Source organism: Peromyscus eremicus, chromosome 5, assembly GCF_949786415.1.
Source record: "Peromyscus eremicus chromosome 5, PerEre_H2_v1, whole genome shotgun sequence".
In the NCBI taxonomy this organism is placed as follows: Eukaryota; Metazoa; Chordata; class Mammalia; order Rodentia; family Cricetidae; genus Peromyscus; species Peromyscus eremicus.
In genome coordinates this window covers 45288759-45311526 of record NC_081420.1, presented here as the reverse complement: position 1 = coordinate 45311526, position 22768 = coordinate 45288759, and positions in this window count along the sequence as shown.

Below are 22768 nucleotides of genomic sequence, written 5' to 3'. Positions count from 1 at the left end.
GACTGAACTCACAATGGCTTCCGAGTGACTAATGTTTAAGTAAGCATCTTTAAGGATATATATTTAAGCTCGCTCTATGACTAGATTATAAATTAGAAATAATGAATACACTGTGGGTGCTCTAGACAAAAGAAGGTCACATGCCAGGAGGATGGTTCAGGAAGACACAAAACTGAAAACTAAAGAATTATTTCTAAAATTTTTAATTACTGTTTTTGGAGGGCAGTTGCTCATTAACATACAAAACCACAGAAAGTGAGAGTACATATAAAGGGGGATGGCCATACATGATCAAAGACCACTACTGTAGCTGATATACACAGTCAGGGAGCACTACTGTAGCTGATATACACAGTCAGGGAGCACAACTGTAGCTGATATACACAGTCAGGAAGCACTACTGTAGCTGATATACACAGTCAGGGAGCATTACTGTAGCTGATATACACAGTCAGGGAGCACTGGTTTGTTTTTGTTTTTATAATTTTTCCTATTTACAATCCATTCCAAATCCTTCTGATAGCTGTATCACAACTTCAAACTGAATATAGAACAATAGAACAATATTTCTTTGTTATTTTACTGTGGGGGACTTAAAATGATTTTTCTTTAAGTTAACGTAGTAGCATATTTTGATTTTTATTTTTCTGGGAAAGCTAGGCCCATCGAATGATATTTTTAAACCTAAAAAAATACAGTAGAGATAAAACAAAAAAAATTAGAGACAGAAATTGAATGCTCCTAGAATTGCTGTCATTTCTGGCTCTACATGAGGACTGTGGACTGGAGAACAGTGGATGAAATTTTTGGCTTACATTATTCCAAAAGGTGAAACTGCTTTGTTTCCTTACACAAAACTTAGGCAATCTACTACGATTTCTTTCCAGTCCATTCCTCTGACCCTAATGAACAAGAAGTATGCATACATTTTTGCATTAGGTTATTGGCTAATCTTAGTTTAGCCAATAACCATCACATTTTAAAAGATTTTCATTAAGAACATTTTATAAAGCAGTCTAACGAATTCCTAGTTGCACTCCAAGTACGTATCTTTACACTTGTAGATGATATGTGTAACTCTCTCACTCCACCAAAGAAGCTTCTTTTGCATCAGAAAAAGACACAACCAGTCTAAATGCAGAGAACATTGACCATAGTGTCAAGCCCCAAATCCAAGCCTTTATAACACACACTTTACACACAAGGCTCTGGGAGCATCTCAGAAGAGGGGGTAGAAGGTCATAAGAGCTGGAGGACCAGGAAATCTGTGACCTGATTGATTCTCAATATGAGAGATGAGCTACAACCATGAAATCTCAACAACATGGCTACCTAAACAAGGATTGAACAATGACAACACCAGTTGGCATGGCAGTGTAATGGGGGAAATCTCATAGGGCCCCACAGCAGCACCCTAGGGGAAGAGCTACAAGAAAATAGTGACTACTGAAAGAGGAAGAATCAGTCTTCCCCAGCCTTGGGCTTCCTCATTGTCTTTCTAATACTAACTGATAAGCCCTAAAAAATGCATACATAGGAGCAACAGTAAATGGACTCAGCAGGTTGTATTTATATATTCATTTGTTTACATACACACACACACACACACACACACACACACATGTATATTTAAAGAAAAGAGGACATGGGAGGTATTCATGGAAGAAGGGGGGATGGTGTAATTATATTTTAAACTCAAATGAAATAAATTAAAAACAAATTTTTAAAAAAATTCAAAAATCCTCCATTAAAATATATGTGTATATAAGTATGCATATATGTGCTATGGGTATGTGTGTGTAAATATGCATATATGAACTATGTATTGTGTGTATTTATATGCACCGATCACTTGCTTTCAAATTCTTAAAATGACTCAGAACAGTGAATAACTACATGCTGACCTTAAAAAAGCATCTTTTCTTACTGGTCACATGTTTATGAAAATAAAATATAAGTTTTTAGAAAATTTAAAAATACAGGAAAGAAAAAAATTAAAGTCTCTGGGATTGTTACTGTGTCAGCTACTGTCAATGATTTGATGGACATCCTTATAAAACTTGCTCTATAATATATGGATATATATGTGTGACCATATATGTATATAATTTACACATAAATGGGATCAAAATATACATGCTGTTTTACAAGCTGTTTTTCTCAACAATATGCCAAAAAGATTTTTTTAAGACAGTATACAGACAGATATACTCTCACATACACACATTCTCAAGAGTCATTTATCTGTTGTATGAGATTTCTAGCTGTGTGTTTAACTAGGCTTCTATTGATAAGCACCTTTGTTTCTGGTACCGTTTGCTGCTATAAAGGCCACCATGTAGGAATGGGGGGATGGCACAGTAGGGAGTTCAGAAGGTAGATTAGTGCCATGAACATATTCTACCATTAAGGAAAGGAGATGGGTTTTTTTATTTCAACAGCAGTGATTTCTTGGCTGTAAACTGCCAAGAAACATGCACCTAGGCATTTCTGACCAAAGTACTCATGGTGAGAGAAGGTGGTTCTACAGAATGTAACTCAATAATTAAGAATCCAGATTGGTGTGGGAGGGCGAGCATTATGACCCATTCCTTGTACCTTGTATTGCTCAGAATGACTTACTCTTATTAAACTTTCTTTGGACACTTTTCAGGGTTTCTGGTTGGTCATACTCTCCAGTTAAGCTTACAAGAAAATAGTCAATTAGACAAATTATTGCCTACCCACTTCTGCAGTCTGTCATGAATCCATAGCTTTCTTCCCTCATCTCCCTCATCTCCTCCCACTGGGACCAGTTCTAAATATACTTCCAGCTCAACTGGCATGTCTCCTGGAAGAGTGACTTGCCTGGTGGTAAGGAAAGCATTTCTGCACATCCCTACTCATATTCCAATACTGGGTTGTACATTCTGAACTTTGGTATGCAGAAGTGCTATGAGTACTCATATATATACTTACTTATGAGTAAGAAGGTGTCTTAGTAAGATTTCTATTGCTGCGATAAAACACCATGACCAAAATCAAGTTGGGGAGGAAAGGGTTTATTTCAGCTTACAGTTTATAGATAGTCCATTACAGAGCAAGGTCCAGCAGGAATTCAAGGCAGAAACTGAACCCAATAACATAAAGGACTGCTGCTTACTGGTTTGCTACCCATGATTTGCTCAGTCTGCTTTCCTTTACCACTAAACACCACCTACTCAAGGATGGCACAGTCCCCAGTGGGTTGAGCCTTCCCACATCAATCGTCAATCAGGAAACAACCCTACAGATTTGCCTAGAGACAATCTGATGAGAGTATTATTCTCAATTGAAGTTCCTCTTCCCAGATAACTCCAGCTCATTACAATTTGACAAAAAAAAAAAAAAAAAGCAGGACATAAAGTGATATGTTCTAGTGGATCACATGGTGACACATACATATCTCCATGTCTTCATTTATCACTGCCATCCTATATTCCTATGACAGTGAAGGTGTTTTACTCCTGATGTGGCAAATCCTTTTCTTTGATACCTACAGCTTTCCTTTAATTTTTATGGTTATCTTTCTATGTTTATCCAGTGAAAGTAGCAACTTCTAGGAACTAAAAAAAAAGTTGACTCATGGAGTTTCACATACAATCATAGGGATCATATACCTTCTAACACTGTGAGTGATGGTAAGTGGTGTCACACCTAACTGTATAGATTACACACCATCTACTCACCAGCCATTGAGCCAGTGTGCTCTAGGTGATGGGTAAGAATACCCTACAATGGCCATTAGTTCTGTCACAAAGCACCTGACAGGGTAATACCTAAACAAAATCTGACAGTGGAGTGTAATGATAGTTCATCATATAAAGGCAGTTGTGCAAGCCTGACAGCCTCAAGACCTCACGGAAATATAGAAAGCGACAGCTGACTTCACGAACTTGTCCTCTGACTTCCACAAACATAGGCCATGATGCACACACATACATCACATCCACATGCACAAATAACATGCACACATTGATTTTCTGTTTTAAAAAATGAAACAGGATACCTAGTGCTGCGCAAAGTTTCCGTTTATTGCCATCCAAGTAAACGGATTTGAAGTGGGCACAAACAGCATGTGCTATATGCTTTTGAATATTGTTCAAATTTTTATATACTCCAGTCTCAATAACCACTTTGTTCCACTGTTAACAACATTTCAAAATTGACCCCAACCTTTTATTTAGCTTTCATTTATTCATTTTGATGACTATTGATTATTGGTCAAACAACTATTCTAAGCCTCTGGACAAATACTTGACGCAGAAGTAAAGAAGTAATTGCATATAATGTGATAACAGTGTAATAAGAACATGAATTGATATTTGAACTTAAGCCTGATGGTAGGATAGACAGTTTCCAGGTGGAAAGAATATCAAAAAACAACAAGAAATGCCAAGTGTTGAGTATTAAGTCCTTGAGCAAAGACTAGCATTCCAATGGTCCAGGCAGAAATTGTCTGCATGTCTGCATTTCCAGACATGTGTATCACGGTGCAAGAAACCTTGCAGATGTTCTCAAGAAGTATGTTTCAGAAATTCAGCGTATGACTTGTTCACAATTCCTATACATGATTCTAAATTTAAAACTGCACAAACTGTGTTTAAAATGCAATTTCTCAGACTGTTAAACACTACATAAACTGATATAAAATTCTTCCTGTTCTTTATCCTGTCTAAGGTGTATGCACGCATATTTTGCTAGGAAGTGGCAATGTAATTAATTGTTGGGAGCCTATCATATACCTAACTACCTTTCTAATATCAGAAAAATACTGAATTCTGATTATATCCAGCCTTAAGAATATTTGGTTAAAAGACTGTAGATACATACAATCCAGTTTTAGAGAGTCACAATGTATGTTGGTAGATTCTAGAAAGTTCTTCATTAAAGAAATTTCTTTCATTATATCTCACATATAGACAACTTTTAAAATATGTAGCCTTTTCTTTTGCTTATAAACTATATTACATTCCAAGATAAATAATAATTAATATTCCAAGAATATTAGAAAATATTATCTAACCTAGACACTGGAAGTCAGCTAAAATCTGAATACAAAGAAAAGAATTGTACTGTTGTCAGGGATACTAATCCTATATTCAATTAACATAATAGATTGATGATCACTTCTGGTTAGGGGACTTTAGCTACAATAAAATAAGAAAGGTATAAATTTAAACTAAAACCTTAAAAGGTCACATGTTAATAATGCAACATCCATGTTTGTACAATTTCAAGATGAATTGATAACATCAAGACTGTGAAGTAAAGGGGGAAAAAAACCCAAAAGGTGGGAATTGATTGTGATAATGACTTTTTTTAAAAAGAGAATTCATGAATATTGGAGAAAAATTCACTGGAATAGATGCCCAGTGAAGTGTAAAATTCCATATCCTCTGAAAACACAGATATTGAAGCATAACAAAATCAGGCTATGTCTCTCAAACCATAAGAAGACCAGATCTATGCTGTCAATTGTATAAGGAAGTTTAAGAGTTCACAAAGTCATCCCCAGCAAACACATAAAACAGTAAGATCCAGATACCATGCTGGCAAATTGTGAGTGTTTGTGAAGGAAGAAGATCTACCAGAAGGTTACCCAATGAGGAAGAAGAAAACTCAGAGAGGAGATGAGAGAAACAGAAAGCTAAAACTCTGTTTATGAGTATTAGCCACTGTGTGGGTCAAGAGAAAAAAAAAAGGTCTAAAAACATGTCAAGGTCATAGACATTTATCAGATCAGTGATGACATGGGAAGAAGCTGTTCTGTGGCCAATAATTGGGCTAAATGACTTAAAAGGTGTCTTGGGATATTATACCATGTGCATCACACCTTAGATATTTAACAAAAATTTGATTTTACTCACTTCTAAATTCTGGGAAGTATAACATCAAGGTGTGAGAAGTTTCCAGTTCTAGATTCTGGGAAGTACAACATCAAAACGTGGGAAGTTTCTAGTTCTAGATTCTGGGAATTACAACTTGAACAAGAAGGTTCAAGTTCTAGATACTGGAAAGTGCAGCATTGGGGTGTGGGAGGGTCCTTCTTGAGTTAAGGGCTCCTTTTCTGGCTTTCAGATACCAATCTTTTTCGTTATCCTTATGTGTTCTTTCTTCTGAGATCCCGTGGATGGGTAGGAAGGGGTGTTGAAGACTGAACCTTTCTCTTGTTTGAAGGATACTGGTTCTATTGGACTATGACAACCTTACAACGTCATTTCACTTTAATATCCCCTAAAAGCTCTATATCCAACTACAATTATAATCAGATTAAGACTTCAACATGGGACTTTGGGAGACAAGCATGATTCTGTTCACCTTATAGAATGAAGAATTTGATGATTATGCTGATAGAGGTAATAAAAGTGAGAGATGAAAGATTTTCTCTACTGTAAAGATTTTAGTTTTGTTGTTGTAGTTTCGGGATTTTTGTTTGTTGTTTGTGTTTTCTTTAGATTATGGAGACATTTAGCATTCTTCTAGGGTAACAACAGAACAGAACAGGAAAGGTTGAAGAACAGGAAGGCCATTGATGGGAAACTCCAGAGGTGAAAAGATGGAAAGTGAGGTAGAAGATGAGAAGGCCTCTAAGATGTAAGTGGGGATCAGCATCGAGGAAGGAAGCAATGGTAGAGTCAGTAGGAGGAAGGGAGAAAGTCGCTGTAGGGCTTGCTCTAGTATGGCCTGGAAGTAAATGGATTTAACTCCAGTAGCATTAGTTTCCTTAAAATTGAAATGTAGTAAATGAGTCGACAAACTGATTATGTTTTGAAGTGGCAGCCATTGTTTCCACGAGGTGGATTGGTCACCATTATGTGGCAACATATCAATTGGGCCTTGAATCCAAGATAATCTGTATGGACTGAGCATTCTAAATAGACTCCTCATTAGCCTATGAAAGAAAATCATTCAAGGTGAAAAGTTTATTCCCATGTCTACCACTTTGGGGATAATAGATTATAAAGACGTGAATCCAAACAGTGTTGCTAATCTCACTTTAAACCTCAGAAGTTACTCACATTTGAATGGACAGAGAATCTGCTCCATCCTCATCCCAGAGAATGGTGACTGCCAAGTGACCAGTTCATCTACAGGAAGAATCCTTATAATATCTCTGCCACACATGGATAGAAAAACACCTGAGCAGCATTTGTGGTTTCATGAAAAAGGCATGACCTGTACTCACAAGTGAAGGAATGGAAATTGAAAAATACAGATAGCAGCAACACTTGTGACTAAGTACTCCATACAGAGCTAGGAAACAATGGCCTACCTTCAGTACACCAGAGGAGGAACAGGGAGGATTCAGTAGACCAGAGGAGGAGCAGGGAGGGTTCAGGAGACCTGAGGAGGAGCAGGGAGTGTTCAGTAGACCAGAGGAGGAGCAGGGAGTGTTCAGTAGACCAGAGGAGAAGCAGGGAGTGTTCAGTAGACCAGAGGAGGAGCAGGGAGTGTTCAGTAGACCAGAGGAGGAGCAGGGAAGGTTCAGGAGACCTGAGGAGGAACAGGGAGGGTTCAGGAGACCAGAGGAGCAGGAAAGGTTCAACCTATCTGAGAAAGAACAAAGCAACAGCAACAACGAAACAAAACAGCTAGTTTAAGTGAAAACATAAAGCAAATGTACACAAAGCAAGCATGACACATTTCAAGGACTTTTTAACTCAAATAAATGTTTCATCCACATGGTCAGATGTGACCGTTACAAACCAGGGTTCAAATTGGATGACAGTAAAGTCATCTGCCCCAGGAGATAAAATGGATTAGTATAGACCTCCATGTTAAAGGGACTGGTTATCCTAGAGAGAGGAACATGTGTAGGATTGTGATGCTTAACAGGTCAGGTCAAGCACTCTTGCTCATGTGAGTTGTGCCAATTGGGCCTTACAGCAACTCAGTGAAGTTTGCACTAGATTTGAGGCTCTTGAAGCTTTGAGGACTTTGCTTCTCAATGGTTAAGATGAGGATTCCATGAACCATCTAAATGACCTCAATATCTTCCCAATCTTTGTGTTATGCAGTTTGGGTGGATGGCCACTTCCTTGTGGTTTACTTTCCTCCTGTGAATGTTAACGTGTGTTTTTCGCCACTGAGGAATATGGTTAGGCTTCTGGAGATGGAGCTGAACAGAGTCTTGTAAGCATGTGACCTTCTCTCACCTTGCTCAGTAGAGTGGACAAAGGAGCATCAATAACCGAGCCAGCCACCAGGAGCAAACATGGTAAGGAGAAGATGTGGGACTAGAGGCCTGGCTCCAAGCTCAAGTCTTGGCTGAGCAGAGATAGCATATGCCACTGTTTTCTGCCAAAGGTCCATTCCAATCACATTAGTTCATTGTGCAAAAATGGGCATATGAGAAACACAATGGAAGCAAAGCCAGCCTACTGGGCTATGATGGGGATATTACTGTAACTGTGGGGGCTGCTAACATGGTCTCACTCTTCTCCTGTCCCTCTGTACAATGTGTAATGCCAACAGGGAATGTGTTGTCTCTATTGGAGTAGAAAATGCAAGGAAAAACAAAACCATAGCCCTAGCAACAGTGACTGCCAACAAGTGGACCCCAGGAGTGGGATTAAACAGACCTTGTGGTATTCCTCTGAGTCTGGGAATGGGAAATCTATCTAAATCAATAGTCATTTAAATGCAGGCACCAAGCACATCAGCTTTCCATGAAAAGGCAATAGGTATGGAAAGCAACTTGATGTCCAGCTACTTTGAAATTTCCTGTTAAATCTCACTGAGGCTTGCTTGATGCTGGGCAAGGAGGACAGGTTACCATGCAGTTTCTTCCCATAAAGCTTGGGTCTGGGACCTGTCACAGGAAGACTAGGACACTTCCATCTTTAACAACAGTTTAGTAACACACAGTTACCACTCTGCAGCACATTTGCATGAGTTTTCTGATCACAACTAAAGGGCAGATGGAATGCCAGTGCTGAAATGGACTCACTCAGGCTTTTCCCAGTTTGGTTTCACTCTAATGTATCCCAGGAGATGGGAAGGAGTTTGATGAGCTTCTGTGTTATTCTATGGATGTGCAGGGCAGGAGGTTAGAATCTAGTGGAGCAATCAATTGAGGAGTTGTGCTCTTGATCTCCACATAGGATCTCCCTGGAAGGAACTGACATTTCAGGCCTATTGCAGTTCATGGGTAACAAGAATACTGCCTTAGACTCAGTCCATGTAATGCTAGTGTTGCATTGGAAGCAATCTGTACAGACACCTGTCCACAGCTACAGAGTAGAAGCTAAGGTTATTCTTCAAGCCAGAGACAGGCTTCCTTAGTGCCTGTGTCTTCCTATAAGCCACTGTCTGCTTGGCTTGCTAGTCCTATGACATGTTTTAGTATAGATTAGATAAGCTCTTTCTTTCCCTTTTCTATCAGTTCTGTTTTGCCATAAAAGATGGTCAAGAGAGGGCAATCAGTTTGCAGATAGAGAAGCCAGGCTGTTAGATTCGCAGAGAATTACGCAGAGTTATGATAGCATGACCTGCTAAGAAGGTTGAAATCAGGGCAGATAACAGCCCCAGTCACTCAGTGCAATGCCATCAGCTCAAAGAAATGTCAAAATACATAGTCCCAGCAGAGGCCCACTCTAACCTACAGAGCAGAGCAGTTAGGATCCAGGCTTTCCTACAGAGGGCACAGGCTGAAGGACTACTGATAAGAGGCCTGTCACATAAGAACAGTGAGGGTCATTTAGTCTAGACCTCAGATTTAGTTCTGATTTTATCATGAAGTGAGCTTATTTATTTAGTTTCTGAGATACAGAGAGCAGATTGAGAGAATATGTCAATATTTTTCCAAGTCCTGGGCAATCTTGTGGATAACAAAATAAACTTTACCTCTTAGAATTCCTAATTAGCTAAACATAAACAGTTTAAATGTGATGCATGCTTTATAACAGCCCGGAAATATATCGTTATGTTTTAATATACCCAGAGTCATAACAAAGTACAAGTCACTAGTGCCTGCTTGGAGCACTGGGTTACTCTGACTGGTCCTTCCTCTTACCTCTCCATTTAAAACTGAGACAAAAGCAATCAGTGCTCAGAATGGATGCTTTAGTTTTTTAAACTAAAATGAACATGCCTTGAAAGGACATCGGGGGAGACCCCTGGAAATGTGTGTTCTAAAACCAGCTCTCAATACTAATGGGCAGTTTATCTAGGAGATACCATTATGTCTCTTTGAGCCTTCATTTTCCCTGCCATCGCAGACTGTTAAATTTTCTGGGAAAACTCTTGTCAAAGGATTTGTTACTAAAGGCTAATCATCCCACTTTTCTGTTTCAGAGACTCACTTCTCTGTTATGATCCTTTGAGTGTTTAACAGGTGTCTTTTTTAAATAGCCTGAGAATTTGTCTGTTTTTATTAGCACAATAAAGACCCAAAGAGAATCTAATCATTGTTTTGATGCTATGATTTTCTTTCTTTCTTTTTTCTTTTTTTTGTGTTTATATTCGCATAATTTATTGGTATGTATGCCTGGCATCTAAGGAAACCATTGCATAGATCTTTACAGTAGTTATTTCATCATACATTCCCACAGGCATAGATTATTACATATTCATACACTTCTATGAATCTATCACATAGGTCTTTATAGTAGTTATATTGTCTTACGTTCCCACAGGCATACATTATATATTCATGCACTTCTAGGTTCTATACATATATAATGAAATGCTTTTACATTTAGATGATCTACACAACTCAGTGAATCAATATGTTCCAAATCACACCATTAAAAAGTCGTATATGCAAAATGATCCATTACACAGTAAAGCACTGGAGTTGAGCACATCAGTATCAAAAGCATACTATTTGGTCTCAGATTCAAACTGTAACTTTAATAAACTTGTCAAGTTTTGATGTGGTATCAGACACATCTACAAAGATCTGAAGACTATTGAAGTATTCCTCTCTTTTCTAACTATGTACTTATTGGAGGGCAGGTTTTCTTTATATTCTTTTTTTATCATTGTTTTGATGCTATGATTTTATTTCTATGCCATAGATAACCTCTTCCATTCTTTATACCCCAAAGACAGACCCTGAGCTAAAAAATTATAATGGTGACCCACAACAAAGCTGTATTAACAACCTTTTCATACACAAGAAATTACCAAGGAGGCTGGAAGTACTCCAGCCGGTGGGGGCGGGGATATCTTTGCCAGGACTTCCCTCCACCTGAAAATAAACATGGGCAAACTTTAAGGTTCAAAACCAAAGTTTTTGTCATTCAGCCTGCAATGATCACCTGTCCTGGTCAGTATGTATCTCTCTCCAGGCACCACTGGCTACAAGTCTTTGAGAATGCATGTTGACTTGGAGGAGGGACCAGATGCCTTTGGTTTCTATGGCAGTGCCTCTCCTACTTCTCTCCTATGCCACAGACTTATCTTCCTTCCTCATCTCCCCTCTTCTGTAATTTGGACATTTCATGCCTGGGTCTTTGTCCCTGGATTCACATGTTGTAAACTTGGTACTCAGTGTGACAGATATCTGGGAGGGTCAGGGAGTCTTTAATAGATATGAGTCATCACAAGAAGTAGTTGATTGCTCAGAATATAACCCTGTGGAGTTAACTCTTTCGTGAAGGCTGTGATAAAAGGCTATGGAGATTGTAAGGCACTTTCCCACCCATGGCTTCCTGCCTTGCCACGTAGTGTCCCCTTCCCATGTGCGCTCCTGCCAGGGTACCATCCACTAGAACATGACACAGCAAGGAAGAACCCCTGTAAGAGCTTACATTTGTCACTTGTGCTCCTAAAGGTATGAACTATATGAGCCTCTTTATAGAATATTCAACTTTGGTTATATCATTACAGTAACAGTGAATAAATTCGTACACCCTCTGAGAGTTAGGTGCTCAGAGCACTAAGACCAAGAGATGTAATGCCAGCCACAAACAAGACATGACATGTCACTTTAGTTTTTAACTTTCTTTTTATTTGTTCTTTGCATCTTTCACATCAAGCCTCCCAGTCCCACTCTTCTATCCCACAAGAATAAAACAAAATAAAATTTAGGAGAAAAAAGGTGGGGAAGGGAGAAAGAAAATCTCTTCATGGAAGCTGCAGTGTGACACAGTGAATCACACAGTAAACAGGCGTTCATCATAAAGAATCATTGGTCTGGTTCAAGGCCCCTGGTCCCTGCTACACCATCAATGCTGGCCCCTCACTGGGACTCTCCCTGGACATCCTGTTGCTGTTTGGTGTTGCAGAGATTCTGCAGCCCTGGGTCCAGAGGACTGACCCTATCTCCACTCCTGACTCCTGTGTTCCAACAGATCACAGATGGGGTAGTCTTTGGGGTAGGCCAACATGTAGCCCTGGTTCTGGGGCCCGGGGAGTTGCAGAATTGGTAGCCCACCAGCTCTGCCCTGTCTTCACTACCAGAGTGAGCTCTCAAGCATTGGCCCTGGCTAGTTCACCCCTTGTAGCTGTTAGCAAGGGGTGTGGGGCCAGTTTTACAACTTTATGGTCGGTTCTCCCACACCTGCACCTTCAGGGCCAGCTCTACTGTGTTATCTAGGCCAGATATAGGGGCCCCTCTCTCAAGTGCTGCAGCTGAGCAGGGTCAGGGACAGCCCTCCAACTCTCCTGCTCTTATGACCTCAGAGGTAGCTCTTCCGCCTGCCTCAGGTATTGATGGGGGCATCTCTCCCCAACCTGTGCCACCACAAGACAGATGAGTAATGGGGACAGCTCTCCTACACTCACAAATTTGGGGCTGGCTCACCCACACCTCTGCCAACAGGGTCAGCTCTATTGTGCTGCCCAGGCAAGGTTCAAGGCCTGCTCTCCTGAGTACAACGTATTACTTTAAATATACACCGAGTTATTACTTTATTTGGGTAGCAAATAATCACAACTCCATAAACTTCCTCATAAAACTAAACAAATAACCTATTGATGGTAATTAAAAGAGAAAGAATGTATTATGCTTGTTGGCTCAACAGTAAAGAAGGAAAAAACAGATACTAAAGTATACACATATATTTATGAATACATGGTGCTAATTAAAAGCGCAGTTGCACAAATAGTTAGAATAAATGAGACATTTCAAGTATGGAAGATATATGAGTTACAGAGAGACAACTAGGACCTCAGCAGAGGGACATATATAATTTACTGACATAAAAGATACTAAATAAAGCCAAACCTTTCTACTTTTCTGTTTATAAAATAGGGCAGATGCCAGAAATGGACATATGGTGTCCCTGGGGAGGAAGGAAGGCAGATGCAAAATATGTTATGTCCTTGCCACAACAGGTGATCAATAAATTCCTAAGTTTTTTAATTAATAACTAAGACATCTCCAAAGGAAAAGAAAAAACTGTCACAGTATTTGGAAGTCAAAGGCGAAAGAAAAAAGAATGCCAATGCTTGTGAGGAAATGTCAAAATTTAACACCTGGAAAAGGCATTGTCCCCTAAGGCTGAGGTCCAGCTGCCTCTGAGAAAGCATCCCTTTGGTGCTGGGGAGTTTCATACCCCTTCTCCTGTTTTCCCCAGTCAGAAGGCCAGGGGCTACTCATAAAGGACTTGACAAGTAGCCAGACTGTCATTTGACTACAATGAAAGAGAGCAAGAGAAGGTCAAAAGAGGTGGGGGCAGGGGCAGGAGGATCCTGTCTGGTGGTTTAGAAGAGAAGGAAAACCAAGCAAGAGGGAGAGGGGGCGATCAGAAGAGAAGGAAGAGCAGTAGGATGCAATGAATGGGATCCTGACAAAATGCTGCTATTCCCAGTATGAAACATTAAGTTTACAAGGGCAAAGCAAATATGCTCACCTGGGACAGTTGCTTTTATTCAAAACAATACATAACTTATACCGGTCAAGTATCAAAACTGATACTGCAGCTATTGCAGGTACCACTTTATACTCTTAAAAACACATGGGCTGCATGAGAGGCTACAAACCAAGAATGCTGTGCTGAGGGTTGACTCACTCTATTTACCAAAGGACTCCATCAGCAAGGACTTTGTTGTATTCGCAAACTTGCTTTCTTTGTATCATCTGCAAGTCGAGGCCCCAGAAATGTGGCATAGACTCAACCTAAGCCACCCTCAGAATATATGGATCTGGTGCATTGACTTCTTGAATCACCTCCAGGCTACTTACACACAAAGAAGGCACAGGTTTTGCATACTTGAGACCTATGGAATAAAATGAGTGCTGATATTAAGTACAGAAAGGGAAAAGGAGATGCTTGAATTGACTCCTTCCGTGTTTCTAGGTGAACAGATGGCTATACTCTAAGCACTGCTGAATAATCACTTCCAAGCTTCTGGAGCAGCCCCCTGTCCTGAGAATCAGTGGAATCCCTTGGGAAATTCTTAAGGCCTACTTCCTATCCAAGTTATTGGCATGGCCTCAGCAGGAGAGAATTAGGCAGTAAGGATCTGCAATGCTACCCTGTCATGAGTTCGAGTCTTGGCCTCCCTTGTGAACAGAAAGGCAGCCATACAACAAGCTGAGAAAATGTTGACATCATTGTAAAAAGTTGTTCTTTGACAATTGCATATAGGTTTTTAATGTGTTCTGGTAATTTCACTCCTTCTCCCATTCCCATGAATCTCTTCTTCCTAAAACTCCTCCTCCTACTTTCATTCTTCGTTGTCATTGGTGTTCTGTGACACAATTGTTTAATTAGAGTTTTTGCATAGACACAGATGTTGTGTTATTTACTGGAGCATGGACAGCTTACCAGTGGCTACACCAACTAAGGAAATGACAACTCTATCTCCAACAAACATTAACTGGCAAAGTTCTTCTGGGTGAGGTAGGGCCCATGAACACCTCCCCATCCATGTCGCAATGTTGGCAGGCTACTTTGTATGTGTATTATTCAAGTATCCACAGCTGCTGTGTGTTCATGAATATACTGGCAATGTCATGTCCAGAAGACAGAGGTTCACAGCACTATCCCCATCCTGTGTCTATTGGCTCTTGCATTCTTTCTACATCCTCTTCTGAAGTGTTTCCTGAGCCTCAAAGGAGATGTTTCACTCAGGACTGAGCATTCAACAGTCACTAATCCTCTACACTTGGACCAGTTATTCTTACAGGGAATATAAGGCCAGAAGAGCACTCCTCAAAGGTGGAAAGAGTAGCTATAGTTCTTAATGAGATAATGTACTTCTTCTCCCTAGAAAGGATGTAGTGGCTTATAGAACTTCTACCATACAGCACTGCTAAGCCTGCTTTCTTTCTTAGTTCTAACTCAAAAAAGTGTAAAATGAAGGAAAACTTCCATCTTCTTTTCTTTTGGATATCAGCCAAAAGCAAAGCATGCTTTCTCTGACATGCAAGGCTTTCCCAGTCTTTCTCTGAAGTACTACTCCCATTCCACAATGCAGCTGCTTCCGACCTCCTTTGCTGAACTTGTAGCTTTCTTGGACTCTAACAAGGCAAGTATTGCATTCTCTCTTCCTCTCACCCATCTCCCTCCTCCCACCAGCTGCAGAGATTTACACAGTATGCCTACCCTGATGTTTTTCTTTAAAACTTTAATAAAATGTTCCTTGAGCTTCCTTCTGAGTCTGTTTTTATATCTTTTATTAAGGAGACTAAGAACCCCAAAGGGAGCTCAAGTTTCTCCAGTAGTGTTATGAGTCTCTGCTTTAACCATTGCCCACAAACAGAAGTAGCTCTGAAAAAGGCTGAGAGCAGCTCTAATCCATGGGTATAAACACAAACATTTATAAGGCACGTTGACACCATGCCCATTTAGCAAAATAACAGCATAAGGTTCTCCTAGGAACTATGACCTCCCTAGCCAGAGGACTTTGACCAGGTTTACAGTATCAGACATGGATTCATTCCTATGGAGAGGGCCTCAAGTTCAATCAGAAAGCAGTTGGTTACCTCTCTAATAGTCATGCCACTATTGTATCAATGAGCATATCTTGCTGGGCAAGTTGATACTGGGGCTTGTAGAGTTCACACCTAGGTAATACAATTGGTGGCTTTTCTCCACCAGTCAACATAGCACCTTATGGTTCTTTCTTTAAAAGCTAATGAGCAGGAAGGAAGCTTCTAGCATAATTCAAATTTGATTTCTCTATGGATTGCAACCAAACTGCATTGTGTCTTTCCCAATAGAGTCTCAATATCTAGTTTTGGTGGGCAACCAAAAACAGTGGCAATAGCCTATATTTTTTTGTGGGCTTCTAGAGCCTCCTTGACCAATAACTCATAGGGAGGTGTCCCATCACTGTCACCTGGATTTATGTTTAGCAACCTGTGGCTTTTGGGAGCAGTGTTATCTACCTATTCATGAAACACTTGCTTATCTTTTTGAAGAAATATTTTTAAATTAGCTTATCTTACAAAATATTAGGTTCCTATTTGGCTTTTTCATCCTTTCTTAGCTTTGATTAACCCTACTCACTACTTCAATCCACCCCTATCTCTACTGAGATCTTTCCACTCCCAGTATTCCACCCCATTAAAATTATTTATTTTTTGTCAAGAAGAATATCATCAAAGAGGAAAGTAACAACTGGCATTTTTCACCTGCTCACTCTTCTGGGGTCCTTGAGCTTAGCGCTTCACAAAGATCACCTCATTTAATGATGGCAAGAAATATGTGTGGTACTATATGATCCCTCCTTACCAGAGGCAAAACTAGGCCTTAGAAGGAATAATTTGTGAAAGGTTAACCATCAATTACATGTGAACATCCAAGCTGTATAAACAAAGCCTGAATAGGGTCCAACAAAACATTTGTGAAGTTGAACCAAGCATTTCACTAGTCTCTGAGCTTCTCAGTACTTACTGCTTATAATCCCCTGCATTTGGAATTCTCTATTTGCCAAGCAGATGCAGACTGACCTGATTTCCTGGGGTCCAAGGCCCTTCACAGATGGGGATATGCTTTAGAGTATGCAGGAAGCACTTGTGTGAAATCCTGTCATGAAATCTAATCAGAAGAAGCAGACAAGAACAGCCTAGGCTGAAATGAAAGCAAGTAAGTGAAGTCCCTGAGAACTAGTTCTGAGAGTTACTAGACTCCACTGTTGCAACATTCTGATAACTTTAAGAATGGAAGAATATAACCAATTCTTGGTGGACAAGTTCAGGGTTATCCCTTAAGATTTAAATGGGTTTGGGAAGCTTGGAAACAAATATTTCCTAGCTGAGAAGAGTCCTTGGTGAGAGTTGTTCTGATAATGATTAAATTTCTTAATGCAACACCAAGTGTGTACAGCTGTAAATGTAGCATTCCTCACTCCACCAAGCCCTTGAGTCTAACAGTTACTAAAAAGGTGTTTTCAAAGTACTAAGCACTGACAGATTCATCAGTAGGTCACCACACCTGGCATCCTGTTGCCTGTAGAGGTTAGCGGCTTGCAGCCATGATCTCAAAATTCACTTTAGCGACTCAAGCACAGCCATGAGTGCTTGTAATAGCCTCATCTGAGAGTAAACAGGAGTTGCAATGTGTAGGATGCTTCCTACATACAGCTGAGTTCTCTGGAATGAAAGAATGACTCAGGAAAACCCAAAATTACAACTAGAGGTACTTTGGCTAAGTAGATGCTGTATTCTGGTGTCATTAAAGCAATCTGTAAATACTGATTGATACCAAGGACCCTGAGGATTCCCACAGGGGAAAGAGACCATGAATGATTCTCAAATTATGAACAGAAATGTCAAGACATTTAATGTTATGAGTGGTACAATTTTATAAAGCTGTGGTAGACAAGCCAACTTTGGAATTTTCAATTTTAGGTTTTCTCTCTTAAAATGTATAAGTTTTGCCAACTTCTTTAAAATTTTTCCTTGTTAAATGACAACAGTCTATAAACTAATGGAGTATTCTGGTGAGGGAATATCTGAGAAATCACTACTTAGAAGGCAATTAGTAGCTGTTGAGTTAAGAGCAGTTGCCTTCTCTGAGCTCCTGAATGTTTCATCTCCCTCACACACACGTTTAATACATCCAACTAGATAGCACATCTCAGGCATCTGGTAAAAGAACTGTATGCATTGAGGTACCAGGATTCTGGAAATAGTAATGGAACCAAATGAGGTTACAAATTTGAACTGGGCTTAAGCAAAAATACTACTGCAAAGGCTTCCACCCATTTCCCCTAATTACTCAGAAATTTTAGGTTGTGTTAAGACATACCATGTGGAATTTTTCTTTAACAGTTACTGTTTGGTTGATTTTCAGCCATTTTATGCCATTTGTAGTATAAATGCATACTTTTTGTTAGTGTTTAAAATATGTGGTGCATCTTTCTTCCTTACTTCAACTTCCAGCTTTGCTTTTGAATTCATCTCTTTCTGACATAGAAAAAAAAATGTTACCTTAAGACAAACACAGAGGAAACCTCCACCAAAGGAAAATAATGTTTGTTAGACATGAATTAGATGCATTCCAGTAACTCAACCCTACCTGTCAAATAAGACAGTAGGATATGAAATAGAGCACTAACAACAGTCAAGCTTGCTAGTCAGATGAGATTTAACTATGTTACAAGAGAAGCAGAGTTTAAAGGCAGATCTACTTTAGTTTAGAAACAAGTTTCCAGACAATATGTAGATTAACCTTTGCACTATCCCATTCCTCCAAAAGAATGTAGCTTTTCCCCTGTAAATGGATTATCACATTTACATTTTTTTGCAACACCTTTCAAAGATGTGGAGTTATGGAATAAGTAGAGAAGTGGGTAGGAAGCTTAGGAGATGGCTTCCTGGAAGAGGCACCCTCCATTCGAACAAGGATGAGGAACAGAGTTTGAATTCCCAGCATCCAGACAAGCTCCCACAAACATGCTGACATGCATGCACACATGCATGTGCACACATACACAGATGGACATGCAAAAAAAAAAAGGAAGGAGGAGAAAAAGAAAGAGCACAGGCAAACAGTCTTATAAAGTGAAAAGCCTTCTGTAATCACATGTGTGTGCTGAGGGGCTACAAAGAGCCAGGAGCAAAGGGAGGATTTGAACAGGACAGGCCACTTCCAAACACAGCTAGCTCTTAGTGTTTCTCAGTTTATGTTTAGTCCCCCTTGCACAGGAGCATTAGAAACTATAGAATGGTAGGATCCGGTTAATGCAAAGAGGCCGAATCTGTTGGTGGTTCCTGGACCACACTGAGAAGCAAGGACAGAACCTGCATTCCTGGGTTATACTTGCTGTCAAGGCCTCTTCTAGAATTTCCCCCCAAAGCTTCAAATAGCAATAATTTTTTTTTAAATAAAGATAAGACAGACTGATGTTAGTAAATAACTCTTAGTGGTGCTAACGTTGAGGTAACAATCACTATCCATTTATTCCTTTCATACCTATACATTTATGACCCTCAAATGTGTGAGAGAAATTTGAACCCATAAATTAATTTTTTTCTTATCATAATTTTTATAGTTTGTAAACCTGTATTAAATTCATATTCTAATTCAAAATTCAGCACAGCTTAGATTTTCATCAGCATATAGGTAACAGTACAATTCAAAATTCACTTTCCTTCCTTTTATTTTTTCTATGTATCTTTAAAAAAAAACAGAAAATTTACTCAGGTCTATAGCTTTGCCCTTCCGATTTCTAAATTTAGCTGCCAGTTTTAGAAGAATTTGCATACTCTTGAATAAATGCCACTGAAAGGAGAAAGTAGTTTAGAAAGACTACTTATATGCAGATCCCTCCTAAAGTGCCCCGTGAATAGCTTTTATTAAGCAAGATTAAAATTGCTCATTATCCCAAAATAACTCTTGTGCATGTGATGTTATAAGAAAAAAAAGCATACTCCATAATCAGTTTGACATTTTTGGAATTTCGAAAGGTAATTAGGCTCTCCTTGGGAAAAAAAAAATCACTATTGTGAACATCTCCAGTGGAGTGGAGCTCTTCTTTTCATAGATCTTTCCCTTCTCCTGGTTCATCTCTGAAATGACTGATGCTAGTGAATGATCATATGTAGGGAGCCATGCCTTTAAAGGGCTGATTTATGATGCAAGAGGAAAGATTGAGGATGGGTTCTTAGGGGATTTCTGAAGAGGGTCCTTCACCAGCTTCACTCAATCTGTTGCAGAGAGGAAGTTGGCGGATTTTTCAAAGCACCTTTCTCAGCCTGACCTGATGTGCTGTGTATAAGTGCAGGTCTTTCTGGCCAGACACTGCTGAGATGGGATCTGATCCATAACTACAACGTGTCCTCAGAAAAACTGCTTTGATTTTTGAGTTTTGGTTCTCTCCTCTGTTTAACAGGAATGATAGCTGATGGGACCATATGTCCTACTGTGCCCTTGAAAGTCTCTATAGACGCTCTTAGATACATTTCAAGCTAACAGTAATGCAAACCTAATGTGGTTACTAGCAAGATTCCTGAAACACAATTGGTATCAAATATCTCAGAGAGATACTAATAATGCTTGTAGTGGGAAAGAACTAGCTACCCCATACCTAGTATTTGCTGTGTGGCACATAGTAAGTGGTCAACAAGTAGCCTGAATGATTCACTTTTACTCAGTACAGAAATCCTATGAGTATGAGTGCACACCTGCCTAGAAAGTTGGAATTAGTCAAAAGGTCTAAGGATGGAATTCTACATGGTTTTGCCAGTGAGCAGTTCAAAAGTCCTTAGGTCCTCCCAAGGCAAAACAAGTAAGAAGCCTTTAACTGGAGAAAGACTGTGCTCACAGCCTGAGTTAAATCTTCATAGGAACCTCAGTTTAGGAAACAAAACCCTTGGCTTTACTCTGTGTCTACTGGAGATGAGCCATGTGCTGCCCAGGCTTGCCTTGAAGAACCAGTCAGGGAAGTCGAAATGAAACCCCAGCTCTTTGGATCTTAATCTATGTGTTTCTCTCACTATACATCATCATAATATTGATTTTATTATTTTTAAATAAAAAAAAAAAACAGTTTAAAAATACTGTGTACAAACTTTCCACTTCCAACCCAGTGGTTAGGGGGTTCCTAGCTCTTCTGAGTTTGACAGGTTGTCAAAATCTATCAGATATCTGGCAGGGGGAAGAGGCAAGGCACCATTGAAATGTGGTAATGGAGCATGTTCTTGATAAGACCTGCCTTCAGGGAAGCCATTTCACCAAATAATAAATCATTAGAGGCTAACTGACCTGGGGAAAGAAAATTCTCAACTCTGTTCACTCTGGGCTTCTGGTCCCAACTAACTAAGGGGGAAGAAACACTTGTGAAGTTGGCAGTGAGGACTATAGCATGATCAAAGCCCACAGAACACTTACTCGCTGCCATGCGTTACTGATTACTAAAGATGGATTGAGCACAGTTCCTTTTGCCAGTATGTTGTATGTATGTTATATACAGAGAAAAGAAACAGAAGAAACATGTTTTAAAACATAACAACAGTGATTCACATTTGAAGAGCCAAAACAAATTTTAGAATCATGTTTAGATGATGTCAAGGACATAATAATGATCCAACAAGGAATTTCAAAATTAACACTAACTAATATGTTACAGTGTCTAATGGTGCAGACAGTATGTAAGAATTGAGGAATAATGTAAAAAAAGAGATGGAAACTCTAAGACACAATTAAAAAGAAACACTAGAGACCCATAAGAGTATAGCAGAAATGACTATTTTCACTGGGCTTATTATTAGACTGAGTATGGCAGAGAAAAGAATCTCTGAGATTAAAGATACAACAATAGAAACTTCTAAAATTGAATAGGAAAGAGAAAAATGTCTGACAAGATGAAAAATCATTCTGAAACAGAAATGAAGAATGCTTTGATGAGCTAATTAGGAAACTACACATGGCTGAATAAAAATTTCCTGAGACTAAAGATTTGTCAATAAAACAAAGATCCAAACAGAAAAGCAAAGCAAAGACTCAGGGAAATGGAATAGAATACTAGAGAATTGTGAGGTAGGCTGAGTATGGCACAGACCAGTAATCCCAGCAGCTGGGAGTTAGAAGCAGAAGGATACAGGGTCCAGGGCATGCCTTGGCTACAGAGAAAGTTCAAGGACAGCCTGAGCTATATGTGACTCTGTCTCAAAACAAAATAAACACAGAGCTATAGGACAGCTACAAAAGTTTTCATTACATGAACAGACATGTCACAGGAAGAAAAGTAAGTGAAAGCAATAGTATTATAAAAGGTTTATTTGAAAACAATGAATGAGGATTTTGCTAAGCTTTATGCAGACATTAAATCACAGATTCACGATATTCAAAGACATGAAAAAAAAAAAAAAAACCCTGCACCTAAGCATGTCTTTCTAAAACAAAACAAAATCAAAAGCAAGTGTCTTAAAATAAGCTCCATCAGGGTTGTGGGGGACTCTTACCTATGAACAAAGGTAAAAATTGATTTTTTTCCTCTGAAACCATACAAACAAGAAGAAAGCAACCAGAAGTACTTAGTGATAAGACACAAACAACAAAAGCAGCCTAGGTTTCCTGTCCTGTGAAATTGCCCTTCTAAAGAAAGGCCGGGAGTCATCTCTTCAAACTAAATGGATAAAATGCTGCCTCTAGACCTGCCTTACAAACAGTAGTAAAATAAATCAAAAAGAGAAAAAGTGATATGGGTCTGAAAATTTGATCTATCTATATAAAGGAAAAAAAGCATATCTATGAATAAATAAGTAACAGCAAAATAATCTTTTTAAATATTTTTTTCTATATACAGTTTATTTAATATAGAGATGTATTAGAGATAGTATATATTAAAATATAACCAACATGTATGCTAATATAGTTAATATTTATTATATTAACACATAGTA